At 43.1% G+C, this 16,186-nt stretch overlaps 1 protein-coding gene across 1 annotated transcript in view; it reads right to left on the bottom strand.

Annotated features, from left to right (window-relative positions):
- st14a (ST14 transmembrane serine protease matriptase a) overlaps window positions 1–16,186 on the bottom strand; it is a 140,627-nt gene that overhangs the window by 95,133 nt on the left and 29,308 nt on the right. The window lies entirely within an intron of this gene.

The following is a 16,186-nucleotide window of genomic DNA, read 5'->3' as shown; positions in this document are numbered from 1 at the left end:
AGTGGGAGCAGATTGGCGAGGGAAGTGTGTTTTTCAAGGGGCATTAACAGCTCGCCCTAATGCAAAGCCCCCGTGTCTCATTCAACACTTATTTAGCTCGAGCCGTCCATAATTCAGAGGATAAACTGATTCCGAGTTCTTTCTCGGCGTTTTGTAAGCGATGTAACGAGGTGAATGTTAATCATATGGTTTGTTTGACCGTTCTGTCACGACTCTTTCAGCGCGGCTAATTTGTGTTTAAAAAAACAAAACAAACAAAACATCAATCAGAGGCCACTTTAACAGTAAGTACAACGCTACACAAACCGTGCTGCCGTGTAGGTCATCCATCAAACTCCTAACGTGAAGGTGCGGGGGGAACAGCATCCTCGGGGCCTGTAGGGTAATTGTTGATTTGCATGTGAACACTTATTTCACAATGAGGAGCCAGACTGGGGGACAGCAATTTCGGAGCCGTTTTGTTATCTTCCCCGCAGGGCACGACCTAATATGAGCCCCCCCCCCCCCTCTCCTGGCACATCCCTGCACCCCACCCCTCTTTCAAGGAGCAAAGATGAGTGAAGATGGCATTCACATCGGCTGCTCCCCCCGCCTACGACGGCGCAGGGGAGATGCAGAGAGACAGAGGCGGAGAGACACGGAGCCCCAGGTACCGACCTCATTAGCAGATAAAAGCAACCTTTCCCAATGACCCCTGACCCCTGGAGGTTGCCATGGAGCCTTGCAGCCGAGTCGTAGATGGAGCACGCTGGGATCGCTCCCAGCAGGATGGAGTGAATATGGGCTGCTGGGAAGATTATTAAGATGCTCACACCCGCCCCGCTCATACACAAATCCATATTGGCCAACTCTCCTCTGAAGTCCTGAAGTGGTGCTGCTCTCTCTCTCTTTCTCTCTCTCTCTCTCTCTCTCTCTCTCTCTCTTCCTGCTTCATTTCTGTTCAGTCATCTTAATGCGAGTCAAACGGCTAAGCTCATTACATCCCCGAGTTCACCTTTGAAGTGCAAGAAGGGAAAAGTGTGATAGTTTACGCAACCAAAAAATTAAAGACTGCCCGCAACTTTGTTTCCATGCTTGTTTCTATTAAAGTGACCTTTTATGGTTTTTCACCGTGATGCATTAAAGATGAAATCTGTTCCCTTTAGTCTTTATTTTAAAACTGTCTTTTTATATTTAAGCTTCTGTTTTTGCTGTTTATACATTATTTTCTCTTTGATTTTTTTAAGGATTGTTTTACTGATTTATTTATGACCTCTTTCAATGTGTTCCTTTTTTTCCCTTTGTGTCTTCATGTCTTGTGTGAAACGCTTTCAATTGCCTTATTGCTGAAATGTGCAGAACATAAGTAAATAAATAAATATGCAAAACTATTTCCCTAACCTTACAGACATTCTGCATTTGGCACAAACTTAACCCGACACCATGCGTCCTTCTTTTCAATGATTGAGCAAATCTGGAAGAGATTGCATCATTTGCATAAAAAACACTTCCAGCTCAATTCTAAAGCATGTTTTGTTTGTGAAGCTTTATTTTCATTTTTTCAAACATTTTTAAAGACAAATATGGTCAAACAAAAACTAATAACAGCAACAACCTGCTACCTGTAACTAGTCTATGATCAATTAGGACAAAGTGAAAAAACTCATCTAGTTAGACCCTTTATTTCTTTAGAGCTTTATGCATTAATAATAAGCTCTTATAATAACTGCAAATACTACAGATAACTAGCAATGCAAAAATCTCTTTAACACGTTAATAAATAGGCTGTACAAAGGATATTATTCCAGTTCAAAAATTGCTCTTTTATATTAATTTATTATATTCATACTGTTATCTTAATGGATGGGCACATGTAAAAATGTAAATTAAATCTTGCAGGTATCAGATTATTTGGTCATGTGTTGTTCTTTAAAAGGTAAAAAGTGAAGATGCACCAGTATGTTACAGGAGTGTGGTCATATGTATATCTGTGCATGTGTTTAAGGGCATGTGTGTATGTTGGAAAAAATGGGGGGGGGGGGAGGGGGGGGGGGGGGGGGGGGGGTTATATCTTGGTCATGCTGACTGAGTTTTATAAGCTGTGGCTAACCCCACTCCCCACAGCTGACTGAATATTAAATAAACAGAGCCAAGTGGATGAACTCAGCAGAGTGAGTGCTCAGGCTGGAGGAGGAACGGCTTCACCAGCGCGGGGCCTCCCCCATGGGGCCCCCACATCAGCCTGTCTTATTCTTGGCAGCAGCGGAGGAGAGAGGCAGCCTATGGGGCGGGCGGCTGGACGGGGTGTGTTTGGGGTTGTGTACAAGTGGGAGTCAACTAGAGCGAGGGTTGGGGAAAGTTGGAAGGAGAGATGGAAGAGGGATGTGTCCAAAAGAAAACTGTGAGATGAAAACGACTCCCAGTAGAGGAATAAAAAAAAAAAAAAACTGAGCGTTGCCTTGTAGCTCACTAATTTTTCTCATGGTTTCAGAACATTGGTTGATCTGCTTTCCGGTCTGAGTGTGAAAGTAAGGCAGTGTGTCAGGGTCTGAACACACCATCAAACACCATCATGATTCACCTAGAACATCTTCTGATATTTATGAAGTTCCTCAACATTACAGACAATGATGCTGAGGTAGCAACTGACACTTTTATTTCATTTTAAAGAACGTTTTCTTTCTCCAAATGAGCTTTTATTTTGAATTCCTATGAAGAAGCAATCAAAGTATAAGGAAAGCAGAAGTGTAATAAATGATATAAATATGGCTTTGTACGTGCTATTGTGAAGACAGATGACACCATATATGGTTAATAAGATTGAGGCTACAAAAAAAGGTTGTACTGACCTGAACAACAACACAAAATGAAATTGACACAAAGTCCAAACAATGGCTCCAACAGCAACACTTCACAAGGGCAGACAGGTGTTTATTCAGTCCGGTTCAATACACAAAAAATCCAACCAGCAAACAAAACCAAAGGCAAGGGTTAATAAACAGGCTGAAATCACACAGAGAGAAACTCAGGAAGAAAAATGCCAGGACGAAGACAAACAACAGTAGACACAACAATATGGCAAAAACAGGAAGAACAAACAGGGATGAGGGGATAACTAGACGCAGGTGAGTTCAATCAGGACGGGAGTAACACACAGGGCCGGAAAACACGAGGAGCAGAATCTGCTAGACTGCCTCACAAAACTGCTTCGCTTTAGGGAGTTGAGCTGAATATAGGGATTTCTCTGGAGTGGACTGTAGTGCACTCATTCTGCAGAAAAAAACCCAAAAAACGTAGACATCACTCAAACACTCGCTGGCTGCCAACAATGCACAGCTAACATGCAGAGAATACAAGACAGATTTCCTGAGCCAGCATGCATCTCCACACACAGGTTTTCACATCTCTCTTGTTACAAAAGCTAACGTTTACACAACAGCACGGCTTGGAAAACTTAAATTAAATTAAATTGAATGTCTTGTGGTTGTCCCCTCTGAGCTGCAATAATGTTAATGGTTTTAAAAAAAACCCTAACGATTCACATTTAGTCACTTTTAATGAGTCAGCAGTATGGTATCAATTTATACTTGATGCATGAAAATGAAAATCAACAAGTGATATTAATTATATTTTGATATGTCTGCTTAATGCACACACACACACACACACACACACACACACACACACACACACACACACACACACACACACACACACACACACACACACACACACACACACACACACCGCTGTCTCATGTGAATGTTTCCTGTCATGTGTTCATCTCGCACTTAAAATAAGATCTGTGGCTCGACCCGGATTATTCTCCACTTTCATCATCATCATCATCCTCACACACACACACACACCATGCTTTTACTCACACACACACACTTACTGTACTTGGTTCACCCTTTGGGAACCTAAAACCGACCATCCCAGACGGTGAGTTCAGCCTTCTGCAGACAGTGAATGAAAAGCATTTGATATGAAGCTCCTTCTTGATTTATAAGGCGCTCCAACATAAACGCTATCGAGTCACAGGAGCATCTGGGCAGGTCATGGGAGCCATTTTTCTGGATGGAGTGAATCGGCGGGGCTCCAGCCTCCCACACCCTGCTCCATAAACACAGCTGTCAGTCTCGTGTCTCCTGTCATTGCCAGCTCATGTGTTTTATTTTCTCCTCTTTCACATAATTGGAAATTTAAGGGCTGAGCAGGCAAAGCTCCCTCTGTCAGCATCCTCCACTGTTGTTGGATGATGTGGGAGAGTCTAAACTCGCTGACTGAACTGATTACGTTGCAAAGAAATATACTCGTGATGCTTCCCCATGTTTACAGAACAATCTTCGCTGCTGCACAAACGCCGGCCGTCTTTAATGACTCACTCCAAAAACTGGCGAGGCACGTAGTGAGAGTTCAGCTAATTAAAGCCAGCGTTGATGAATTGTTGTCCTCTTTATATCCATCCCCATGTGTCCTCCCACACTTTGCTTTAGACCTCCCACAGAATGCCAAAAAAAAGGTACACACACACATTATTACACACTCAGTGGTGCAGGTAGGGGCTGTCGACAGGGACATTATCATCTTGACCCTTGGAAAGCAAAGGCACGAGTGCGGCTCAATGGTTTTCAAAGGGTGAAAGGAAAAAGGGAAACAGAAAGATTGAAAGTGATAAAAGAGAGAAAAAGTGTTTCGGTGTGTGTGTGGTGGAAAAAACGAAGGAAACAGAGAGAAGTCGAAGGGAGCTGCTTACTAAAAAAAAATCCCTCCTGGACTCCCCTCTGTTTCCCTCTCCTGTAGCCCTCGCAGGTTCGGCGTTCCCCCTCGCTCTCCTTGTGTGGTCCAGAGCTCCAAGTCATTCCCAAACAATCGGCATTAATCCAGGGAGCGAGGGGGCCTGGAGCACAGCGCTGCCAGAGCACCCTCACCCAGGACCGTACTGACGCATGCTACACTACACTCACTGTACACACACACAGGCTCACTAACAGACTCTTAATCAGGCTGGCTGGTGTTGATATTATACAGTAGACTTTGAGCAACAACACACAGAAACCCACTGTAGACACATAGCTATATCAGCTTTATCCATATTAAGGAAGTACAGTATATTATCACCCTGGCAGAGCTTCAGGTTTAAGTTGTAGGCAAATCAAGGAAGTCAAGATGCTAAGCTCTGAAGTAGAGATGTTAATCACTGAGTTGATGCAGATTTTGGGACTCCACAGTCTCTGAATATGAAGTTTGCTTACTTTTCCTTTTAGGTCTGTTTATGTTCACTTCAGCCAATCAGAAGTAAGTGAGTGCCTCACCAATCATACCTTCAGATTAACATATATTAAGTTCATGAGTACTTTCAGTTTGTTGATATAGCTACTATGTGCAGTTTGGTTAAAAAAAAAAGACCTTTGTAACTTTATTTAAAACCTGAATTTCTCAGCATGTTTTCACTCTATTTATGATCGATTGTCTTGGCTGTGCTTGAAAGGGAAGGAGCTTGAGCTAAGGTGACAATTATCAGTTCAGTTTGAAGTCTTGATATCACAAACGGCATGTTAAATTTCTCAAGTTTCCCGTCAATCATTTCCAGTTTGATCTAAACATAATACGTCTTTAATCCTTATTACCTTTGTTGTTCAATTTGGCATTAGCAGCGTCACAATGTTCCCACATCTCAGAAGATAGACAGGATTTGTGCATGTAATATTATCATGACTGTAATCTTCTAATTTCATCTTTAGTCTATATCTCATTATCCAAGAGTTGATTAAGATATCTTTATTATATCTTTTCAACTGCTGCGTTCTTCACAGGTACACACAACTCATTTTCTTTCATTCATTATTATTATTTATTCTCGATGCTCTGTTCTGGGGATTTGCATCACGTCAACAGTTTTAAGGTTGGGTGTGCACTCAGCACCCTGTGACGGGCTCACATTGACCAGAACCTGCACCATTTCCATCCTACACCCCCTCCTCTGTATGCAGGCCCCAGCATCTGGGATAAGCCAGCATCGTGTGCTGCGGACTGGAATGTATATTCCTGGCAGTGCTCAGGGTAAGTTGCTGTAATCAGCCATTACTCTAATTCAGTCATTTACCTGACTTTACACATTCATCACTTTCATATAATTCTAGGCACACAGATGATGAATCGGAGTGTTTGTGCCCCCCCTCCCCACAAGCTGTAACAGCCCTGAAAACATGTCTCCCTCGGGGACCAAACTGGACCCCCCCCCCCCCCTCCAGCCTCTTACAGCCTAATCACCCGCTCCGACCAACCATTAGTCAGTCAGTTCAGACACCCTGACAACATATCCGGTACCCCAACCCCACCCCACCTTGCTCCCCTGCACGCAGGCCAGGAGGCGGGTGTGCTGCTCGGAGGTTGGCTGGATGGAGTTGCGGTGAGGAACCAGGTCACTAGCTCCCTTATGGCCATTACTTTAATTAAAGTTGGCGTTTGTTAATTGTTTTTTGTTGGGCCTAATGACGTGGGGGGGCTAACTGAATGCAATTAGGGAGGCCGAAGGAAACGGTGGGAGGTAAGAGAGTTTTGGGTGAGACAAGGGGGCGGGTGGGGAAGCCAGAATGGAAGGAGGGAGCAGGCGATGGACTGCGGGATTGAATTGTCAGTCCAGGTTATGATTAGGAGGCGCAGATGCGGCCATGTGAGAAATGAATTTCATGCCTGTTGATTCTACGATTTCTCCAGGAATGTAGGGGCTTCTCTGCAGAGAGAGAGAGAGAGAGAGAGAGAGAGAGAGAGAGAGAGAGCTCCTTTACTCTGCCACAGTGAGATAGAGGGATGAAACCTGCAAAAGAAAGAAGAGTTTATTAACAAGGACTCATTTTGCAGAAGAAGTTGTGCTTGAGTCTTTTCTTTAAGTCTTCTTTCAGGCAGGAGAGAACAAATGCAATAGATTAGTAAAATGCAATCAATTGTTTTTGAATTACTCTAATTATTAAAATATACATTCTTTTTTAAATGATTTATTAAATATCAGTTTCTTACTAGATAATTCCTGCATTAAAGTCATTATGAAATCCAATAAATTGTATGCAATGCAGTGAAATACTGTTTACACTGAGGACGGCAAAATTCAGATACTTCGATACTTTTTCAATAAAAAATTTTAACAACGGTACAATACTGTTATTTTAATGATCAATAGTATTGAAAGTACTGAAACTTTAATAAACTACATCTTTTTCAAAAGGTGCGTAGGAGAGGAATGATTCCATCAAAAATTGCTAACAAACTCAGGAGGAGTTTGAAAACAAGAAATCACTAATTATTGGGTTCCTAGGTATTATATTTTGGTTGCATGACTAATATCTTATTCTGCTACACCCTGGTGTATACACCTGAACATACTGTATTATTTTGCAGTAAACCACATGCACACCGGGGATACTGTTAAGAAGGTGACCAAATATGACCTCTCAGACACAGCAGTTCAGAATCAGAATCAGAATCGGGGTTTATTGCCAAGTACATTTACACATACAAGGAATTTGACTTGGTGTATTGGTGCTACACAATTAACAAGGAAATAAAGCAGCACTAACAACAACTTAAATAGTACAGTATAAGAAGTTATTACAATATATAAAATAGAATTTGTACAACACAAAATGTACAAAAGGTGCAATGTAGGAGCTGTGAGAAAATATGTGTAACCTCAGATGTTAAACCTCAGACTGACACTGACACTCCCTCTTGATCAATCGAGTTGACACCTAATCAGAAAAAAGTTAGATAAATACTTCCTGGACTTTTTGCAGACAGGCGTCAGTTTGGATTAAACAACCAAGTCTGAAGAAAAGGCGGAAGCATTTTGTGTCCCTCACTGCTGGAACAACAGAGTCTATGTACACTTCTCTCCCATCTGACTCCCTGTGTTAGCACATGTTTTCCATTTCTGTTCGTAGTGTCAGCGAATGTGTGACACAGGAAGTAGCCGGGTGCCCGGGCAGGCGAACGTGTGGAGATGTGCTGCCAGGGACTGTTGACTCTGGCCGGCCCCAGTTGTGGACACCAGCCTGTTTCTAACTGCCAACCTGCTGTCTCACCAGCAGTGTCCCACCCTGCGTTACTCCCTCACCCTGCTCACTCCCCCAGGGCCGAGGTTTGACGTACACTGCAGGATTTCTTGGACCAGACGAGCAGCAGAGATGTTTGCCAAATTGACTCCTTGTCACGAGTACTCGGGCTTCAAGGTTCAAGTTTATTTGCTGTAGAAATGACTAATTATTCTTTTCAGCATGAGCAGAACACACAACATCGAAATAAGAGAAAAAGTTCATCATGGTTCAATGGAAGCAATTAAGACAGTTTCAGTTATTCCTAATTGCAGTGGATTTCCCGTTAAAGCACAGTAGTGTTAGAATAAATGACGCTTCATTATTTGTCCTGACCAGAGGAACCAGAGCGTAGAGGCTGGAATTAAGAATGAAGAGAGCTTTGGTTGAATTTACTGGCCTGATTTTTCTTTTACCAGCATCTCCTCTTCATTGACAATAATCAAAAGTGAACAAACTGAGAAAGTGCATGTGTCCTAATTCTCAACATTTTGTAGCCCTTATAATGAACTGACGTCTTTGACTATCATTTCTTTTTCAAAATAAGTGGTAAAAGTTTTTAAGCATGCTTTGAAGTCTAAGCTAAGTGGTTTTTTTTGTTGTCTAGACTTACCAGCCAGCAAGGACTAGCAAACATCATGTCTTTTTCAAGCTGTACAGCCCATGTTTATGTGGTGGACTTTTCAATTAGTGACACTGACATTGTTTTTTAAACAACATCCATCGATCAATTATCTACACCGCTTATCCTGATGGGGGTGGCGGCAGGGGCTGGAGCAGATCCTAGATGTCAACGTGTGAGAGGTGGGGTACACCCTGGACTGGCCAACAGTCAATGACAGGGCTGACATACAGAGACAAACAACCAGGCACTCTCACACTCACGCCTACGAGCAGTTTAGAGTCACCAATTAACCTAACGAGCATGTCTTTGGACCGTGGGAGGAAGCCAGAGTACCCCTAGGGATCCTACATATACATTCTTACCACTGTAACTTTTGCTGCTTTGCTAAAGTGCTCATGATGGATAGGCCGGATCTTTGTAACATAGCAATAAGTAAGGTCTTTTTACCTGCTCTTTTGTAATGTTAACAGACAAAGAGTAAGGTATTTTACCTGCTTATTGTGATGTGTCTCGAGATAACACTTGTTATGAGTTGATGCTATATAAATAAAGATTGATTGATTGATTGATTGATGGAGTACATGAAATCCACACACAGAAAGAGATTTGAAGGTTCTTGCTGTGAGGTTACAGCGCTAACCACATCATCACCGTGCATTTTTAATCTACATTGCAACCCATTTACTGTACAGTATATGAAAAATAGTTGGTGTATAAAACAGAACCAAATTTCATTTGTCAAGTAGCTTACGGTAAAATACTTATTTTAATTAAATAATATGTTTGTGTTAAGAGTTTCCACTTGGTACTGCTGCTCCTACCACTTTGTTACCAGTCAGTCCAGTCAGTCAGGGGGCTGTTGGGTTCCTGAGCGCTGAGGTAGTGCACATGCTGTAATAGGGTGTCACAGTGAGACATGAAGTTGTGTTTGTCCATTGGGGACATCGAATCATGGAAAATGCAGCACAGAGCTGTTCCTGTGCGGAGCTGGACATTGCGTAAAGTTTTCAGCAGCCTTGTCGGAAGTGACTCAACACACTCCCGAAAGGTTTTTTGTCATGCCCTCGGTCCTGTCTGCACCTCGCAGTGTGGGAGAATGCACAGGTGCTGATCACAGTCTGTGTAGCTTTGCACAGGGTCCTGTTTGTACCTCTCCTGCTGGGTTTGTTAATGAACGAGTCTAATTGGATTTTTTTGGGGGCTGGTGCGGGGCCGTTCAGGAGAGGGCGGGGCGGGAGCGAAGCCCCCTGAGGAGAGGGGAGGTGAGGGGGGAAAAACCTGCGGCTGGATTACCGCTGTGCTCTTTTCTCTCCGGCTCTGTCTTCCCAAGGTAGCGGATTATTGTCTGTATGAGCAGGGAGGCTGGCGAGAGAGCATTTCATGAGTTCAGCTTGTTAGGATAAAGGGCAGGTCATGCGAGACTACACAAAGTCCGCTTTGAACGTGAATGTTAAACGGATGATCTTGCATAGGTCAGCTGTTACCATCCCAACCACAACAGCCATTAACTTGTTCGGAATTATTAACAGAGGAATGTTTTTTTAAGTCCAAAAACTTCTCATAAATTTAGCAAATAAGATTTTTACGACATTAAATTTATGAAACACTTGCGAGAGTGACTAATGGGTACTAGACATGAAAATTAACTATACTTGGCGAGTTCATTTGTCGAGTTGTTTATTGCCATGACCCCTACATGTCCTATGAAGTGACTGAATAAAAAAATTGAGGTTGAGCGCTTAGATTTGCCACGACAATGGGAAAAGAGAAGAGGGAGGTTCTGCAGATATTTTCCTCCAACAAAAGCAGGAAAACAGAGGGGAGACTGGGAGTGAGGGTGAATACAGGTTTGCCGTCCCTCTCACTCCTTCCCACCCTCCCTTGTTCCCTTTCCCCTCCTCTGGCCTATTGTCCAACGTCCCCCGACCTCCCTGTCTTCCGGCTGGGACTGGAGTGGTTCCCGATGGCCGCAAACAGGATTAGGAGCACCCACGGCTCCGGTCATTCTCTGTGGATTTGGGAGTGTTACTGCAGCTTGGCTGAGCTATGGTACTTTAATTACCCTGCCACCAGGGGGCCTCAGAGCGGCCCGGCGGGTAACAAGCGTGGAGCTGGAGAAAAGCGTCTGTCTTTACATGGGAATAATCCTTGAGCGCCTCTCGTCAGGGTCAAGTTGTAATAAGCACTGACAAACATTTTTAACCTGGGCTGCAAGACTTTAATGCAGACTACACGTTTTAGAATTTTACTTAAAAATCCTAAAAAAGGAAAGGAATCTTTTACTTTGAAACATCTCTTTATTTTCGCAAAAAATATTTATAAGTACTAAATTAAAATTAGAAATATTATAAAAAGTTGAAACATCTGCAATCTCAATCTGATTACAGTTTAATCAAGTTATTAGTTGACATGTTGACCAACAGATTATTTTTTCAACAAGTGTCGTCTAAAGGCTGCGCCGCTACTTACAAGCAAACTGATCAGATTGGCTTCATCTGAGCAACTGAGTGAGATCTATTTTTAAAAGCATGATTTTATTCAATTTACCGAAAACAGGCGTCCCTGTAACGTCGAGGCCAGACATGACACACCTGCTTATGATAAGCAGTCTCTCTAAGATCAGAGAAAGGTTTTTGCAAGTGCAGACAATAGTGATGTCACACATTTAAGGTATTTCTCTTCAGGCATTTCTGTGATTCTACAAAGAGACTCCAAAGGCTTCCATCTTTTCCGATTTCAGACGATGCAGAGGTGTAATCAAATGAAAGCGTTTTTATGACAATGTTTTGCAGAACAAGCTCCAGGCCAACTGGTCGAGAGCGAAATCAGAAAATACAGGAAAGACGTCACATGCCAACATCTGGACCTGACTAAATGTCACTGTTTGCTGCGTGTGTGTGTGTGTGTGTGTGTGTGTGTGTGTGTGTGTAATGGTAGATGCAATGTGTGTGTTTGTGCTTGTGTGAGAGTGCAGGGTCTGCAGAGAAGGGAAGCAGAGCGCGGGCATATAGACAAAGGTAGGACTGTGTGCCCCCTTCCAATGTCGACCTGTGGAAAATTCCCGGTCAGCGCTGTGCCAAGATGCTTGGCCCTCCGAGGCGGGACTCATGAGGAATGTGAGAGGCAGACGTGACCAGGAGGGCCAGCGAATAACCCAGTGCCAGATAACACAGAGAGGGCATGACCTAAAAGATATGTTATGTTATGATAACAGGTGTGATGTCATGGTTTTTATTTTGTGATATGAATTAAGTATTGAGGAGAAAATGTGGAATTGAGAGGGTTGAGATTGGTTTCTGGAAGACATTGCAACTTTCTGTACTACAACACTATACAGTACTTCAATCCAGGGAGGTATGGAAACATGCTCTATGCCGCTGGATCATTATTGATTATTTCTTCTAAGTTTTACTGTTAACGAGCAGTGCCAAAAGAGTGTTTGTGATAGATTTGAAAAAAAAAAAAAAACACAGATTTTTCAATCCACATCTTGATTTTAAAATGATTTCAATAACAGGTTTGTGGCCAGAATTGAACTGAACAGACTTGGACAACTTCACCTTATGCAGAGCTAAGTGGCCTGCTGGTTGGAATAGGTGTAACTTAAAAGCTTGAAGAAGCTGAAGGAACGCTTTGCATCGATCAGAAGTGGAGGTTAAGTGTGTTTAGTCTACAGTACTAGATTGTAATATTTTGTTTTACTGATGTAGCTTGCTGCATCTGGTTCCATACTTGTTTTGGCATCCTTTTGTTTCTGGTAAACTGTCTAGCTATTTCAAACAGCTCAAAACCTCCAGTCATTTTCTCCTTCTCCGGCCTCAGGCAGTTCACCTGGTTGCTGGGCCCGGAGGTGTCAATCTGGACCAGGTGTCCCGTCTTTTCTACCGAACACCCCTTTGGTGAGGCATGTCTGACCTTCAGGAAGTCGCCCAAAAATATTCCTACTCCACCTGCACCGGAGGCTTTGCATTTCCTTCAACCTCCATCCCCACCGCTGCTGATGACGGCTGGAGGATACGCTACAGTGACCGCAAACTTCCAGGAACGGAACTGTTTTAATGTGCAACTTCACTAATGAGAGTGAGTTATGGCCCTGGATGGACATTAATAATGAACTATGAACCATTATAAGGGCACTGGGGTGACTTAGTGGTTAGAGAGCCTGTCTGTAATGCAGAAGGACCTGGATCGAATCACGTCTGACAGCGGGATCCCTCAGGGTACTGTTCTAGTTGATTTGGCACTTTGAAGGCCTCATGACTGTAAGATAAGTAAAATGAGGACATTCTTCTTGAGGAACACTTCTTCAAAAGTATTAAAGTTTTACTTAAATTGGCCTTTATTGTCTTCTAGGTCGTATGTACCTTTCTCAAAGAATCCTCTTGCGGGGTTGGGATCAGGTGCTGTTTTATTCATTGTGTGGTGAGCGGTGCAGAGAGGAAATTGTCCCGTCTGCCAAGCCTCTGTGAATCCTGTCAGAGGCTCCACTGGGGCTACCGAGTCTCCCTCGATCAGGCCCGGGAGCTGCCGGGACCCTTTGCATCTGGTCCTGCTTATGGGCAGCCCCCAGCCTCTCCTGAATAACATAACAATCATTTGCTTTTGCTCCAGTTTTTCCACCACAGCTACGTTACAGAGGGGGTGCTAAGACAAACTGCTGGGTTTGCTCGTCTGCTGTGCAACCAAAGCATGTGTGAAAAACAGTCAGGGTTTGGAGGAAACATATGCGCAAATACATAAATAAACACACATATGGAGTCCCACATACACAAAAGGAGAGAGAAAAAAGGTCAGCTCTGCCTTGCCCCCACCCTTGAAGACATTCCTGGAGCACCTGCACTCACTTAATATTTTGGCAGGGGTGGAAAAAAAGCTCCTCTGCTCAGCGCCTGTCATGTTTGTTCACTGAAGGAAACAAGTTTGGTTTTAATTAGAGCCCCTGCCAAGAGCTGAGGTAATTGCCACTTTCTTTTTTTAAAATGTCTTTTTTCTTTTGTTGCTTCATATACTTTAATACAGAGTTGAGACGAGCTCGTGTTTGCGTAGAAAACACCTTTTTTATTTGAGCATGCGATAAATGTGGTCAATGGGTGCATCCATGCTGGAAATTGCAAATACAAAAAAAAACAGAAGGTCAGCCGCAGCTGAGAGGAGCCAGCCCTGTACCGTCATCTCTTAGGCAGGAAATACAGTGTATAATGAGGAACATAATCATTTTGGATAATTGCTGTGTTCATCCAAAAGTCTCCTCCCTATGTCTGTATGTCTAACTCTCTGGATGTTTTTGGCCTAGAACAAGATTTTTGTCCTCCAGGGGTCTGGGGTTTAAACCTCCTCGCAACCATCCATCCACTACACCCCCCCCCCCCCCCCCCCCCCCCCCCCCCCCCCCCCCTTCGCCCCACCTGTAGCCCAGCTGTGGCCTTGCGCAGCTCATGAAAATTCCCACCAAATTATTCTGACAAACACAAACATCTGCTGCCGGGGATACACCCCCTTCATTATACATACACATGAATATACACATGCAAACGCAATCATTTACATATATAGAAGGTCAACTCTGTTTAGAGTTATTGGTGTACACAGGCTTGACTTATCTTGACTTATTAAAACCGAAAATTTCCCCACTTTGAAAACATGCAGGAGGAAACAGAAGCTGACATGTCACACAACACGACATCGGTTTCTTGGGGAAACTCAAAATCTAATGAATGTGGAGTTACATACACTGGATTTTAGTATGGTACATTATGTGTTTTCTTAATTCGCTTGTCTTAAGTCAAGTTATCTCTGAAACTTCACCTTTCTCAAACATGAATCCTAGGATGGATTCACATATTATTCACAGACTGATACTCTGCTGTATCATCCAGCCTTGTCACAATGTCGAGATGGAGAGAGTGTTCTTGACACAGGAGAGCACTTTTGATTTTTCTGTCACTATGTTGATGGGAATCAGGGATGTATTTTTTTCCCGGGTTTCGGTCAACGGTGGGCCTCAAATGACTTGAGCACATGCTGAGCCTTTCAGAAGGGCTTCCATTTTGATTTGCACCAGCAGGAGATGGATAGGAGCATGCTTGGTCTCTCTCCATCTAAGCCCCCGTGGACCCATCAGATCAGCACTCCAGTCCAGAGATGAGACGCCACTGTGCTGATTTACTATTCAGGGGTTATTCATCGCCCGTGGATAAAAAGACAATTGAATTATGTTGTTGGGACGGCCAAGGCTGGGCCAGTCTCAGTTCAGGACAGACGATCTTTGTGAACCGAGATGGAGAGACGAGACAGAGAGACAGATACAGAGAGCCGTCTGATCCCTGTGATTGCTCCAGGCGACTCCATCAGTTTAATGTGTGAATGAAAAACAGAGACGGGAGTGCTGTCAACAATAACTCGAGGACAGAGGTTAAATCAGAGTTTTGAGAATATTAACTGTCAGGTCAGAGTTTCACTCTAAAATAAGATGGAAGACATTCACAAAAAACTTTTCTGATTGAAAAATCTTCTAATTTTTCATATTTCTTGACTCATCATATTACAGAGTTCACAGAGCCACACACAGAAGAACATACCACAGCACACAAACAGCTTTTATCTCCAGCATATATGTATTTTTAAAATATTGGGCTTCATAATTTGTAGTAAAAATATCTTAGTCTCTAAGAACATGAGATACCATTGCTCATAAAGAGGCCTCTGTTCAGCCATATAATACTTCCTCTGTAGGCCATTCTGCACATAGGCTTTTCTTTAACGGACATCATGTCATATCTGTAAGATGTCCAGCATATACGGTTGAAGTTTTTTGTCATGCAGCAAGAAAAGTTGGCAGGTCAAAAAAACTCAAAACACTTGTCCCATGCCCAGCAGTTAAAACGTTTCTTGGATGTTGTACTACCTTCCACTCACTCGATGACATCATGTTGATCTGCCAACGCTGCAGCAAGATTTAAACTGAAGAGAAAGTGGACAAAGCATTCTGCAATAAATAGAGATTTACTTGGGTCATATCTCAAGTGAAATAATCTGCAAGAGATGCTGGTTTCGAAGTGTACCCAAGAGTCTGAGGCCACATTCACAATTTCTTCCCAAAAGAACAAATAATTAAATTACTGCTGCAGAAATGTCAATGCCAGATGCATCAAGGTGTTGGCAGGACATACCTTTGGTTTTGTAGGACGGGGATGTTTTACCCATTTCCCATGTCCCATTTCAGTTCATGTGGCCTTGCTGATATTAAATTGAAAATACACATTGAAATGGCAGGACACACACGGATTGCAAATATTTAAAAAACATCAACAAATGGAAAAAACATTTAACAGCATAAATCTCTGTATCCAGAAGTCCAGTCCATTGGGTGGCCCTTGCTCAGGGGGTGGCCCACCATGGCATGTTATGAATGTTGATTGTATACAACACTGTGAGTATATATTGTAACACCTCTCCTCTGTTCGCCAAAGGGGGAAACATAGCTCCCTGC

This window comes from Labrus mixtus, chromosome 9 (genome assembly GCF_963584025.1).
Source record: "Labrus mixtus chromosome 9, fLabMix1.1, whole genome shotgun sequence".
Classification (NCBI taxonomy): Eukaryota; Metazoa; Chordata; class Actinopteri; order Labriformes; family Labridae; genus Labrus; species Labrus mixtus.
The sequence above is the reverse complement of the archived record's forward strand: the minus strand, read 5'-3'. Positions and strand labels throughout refer to the sequence as shown.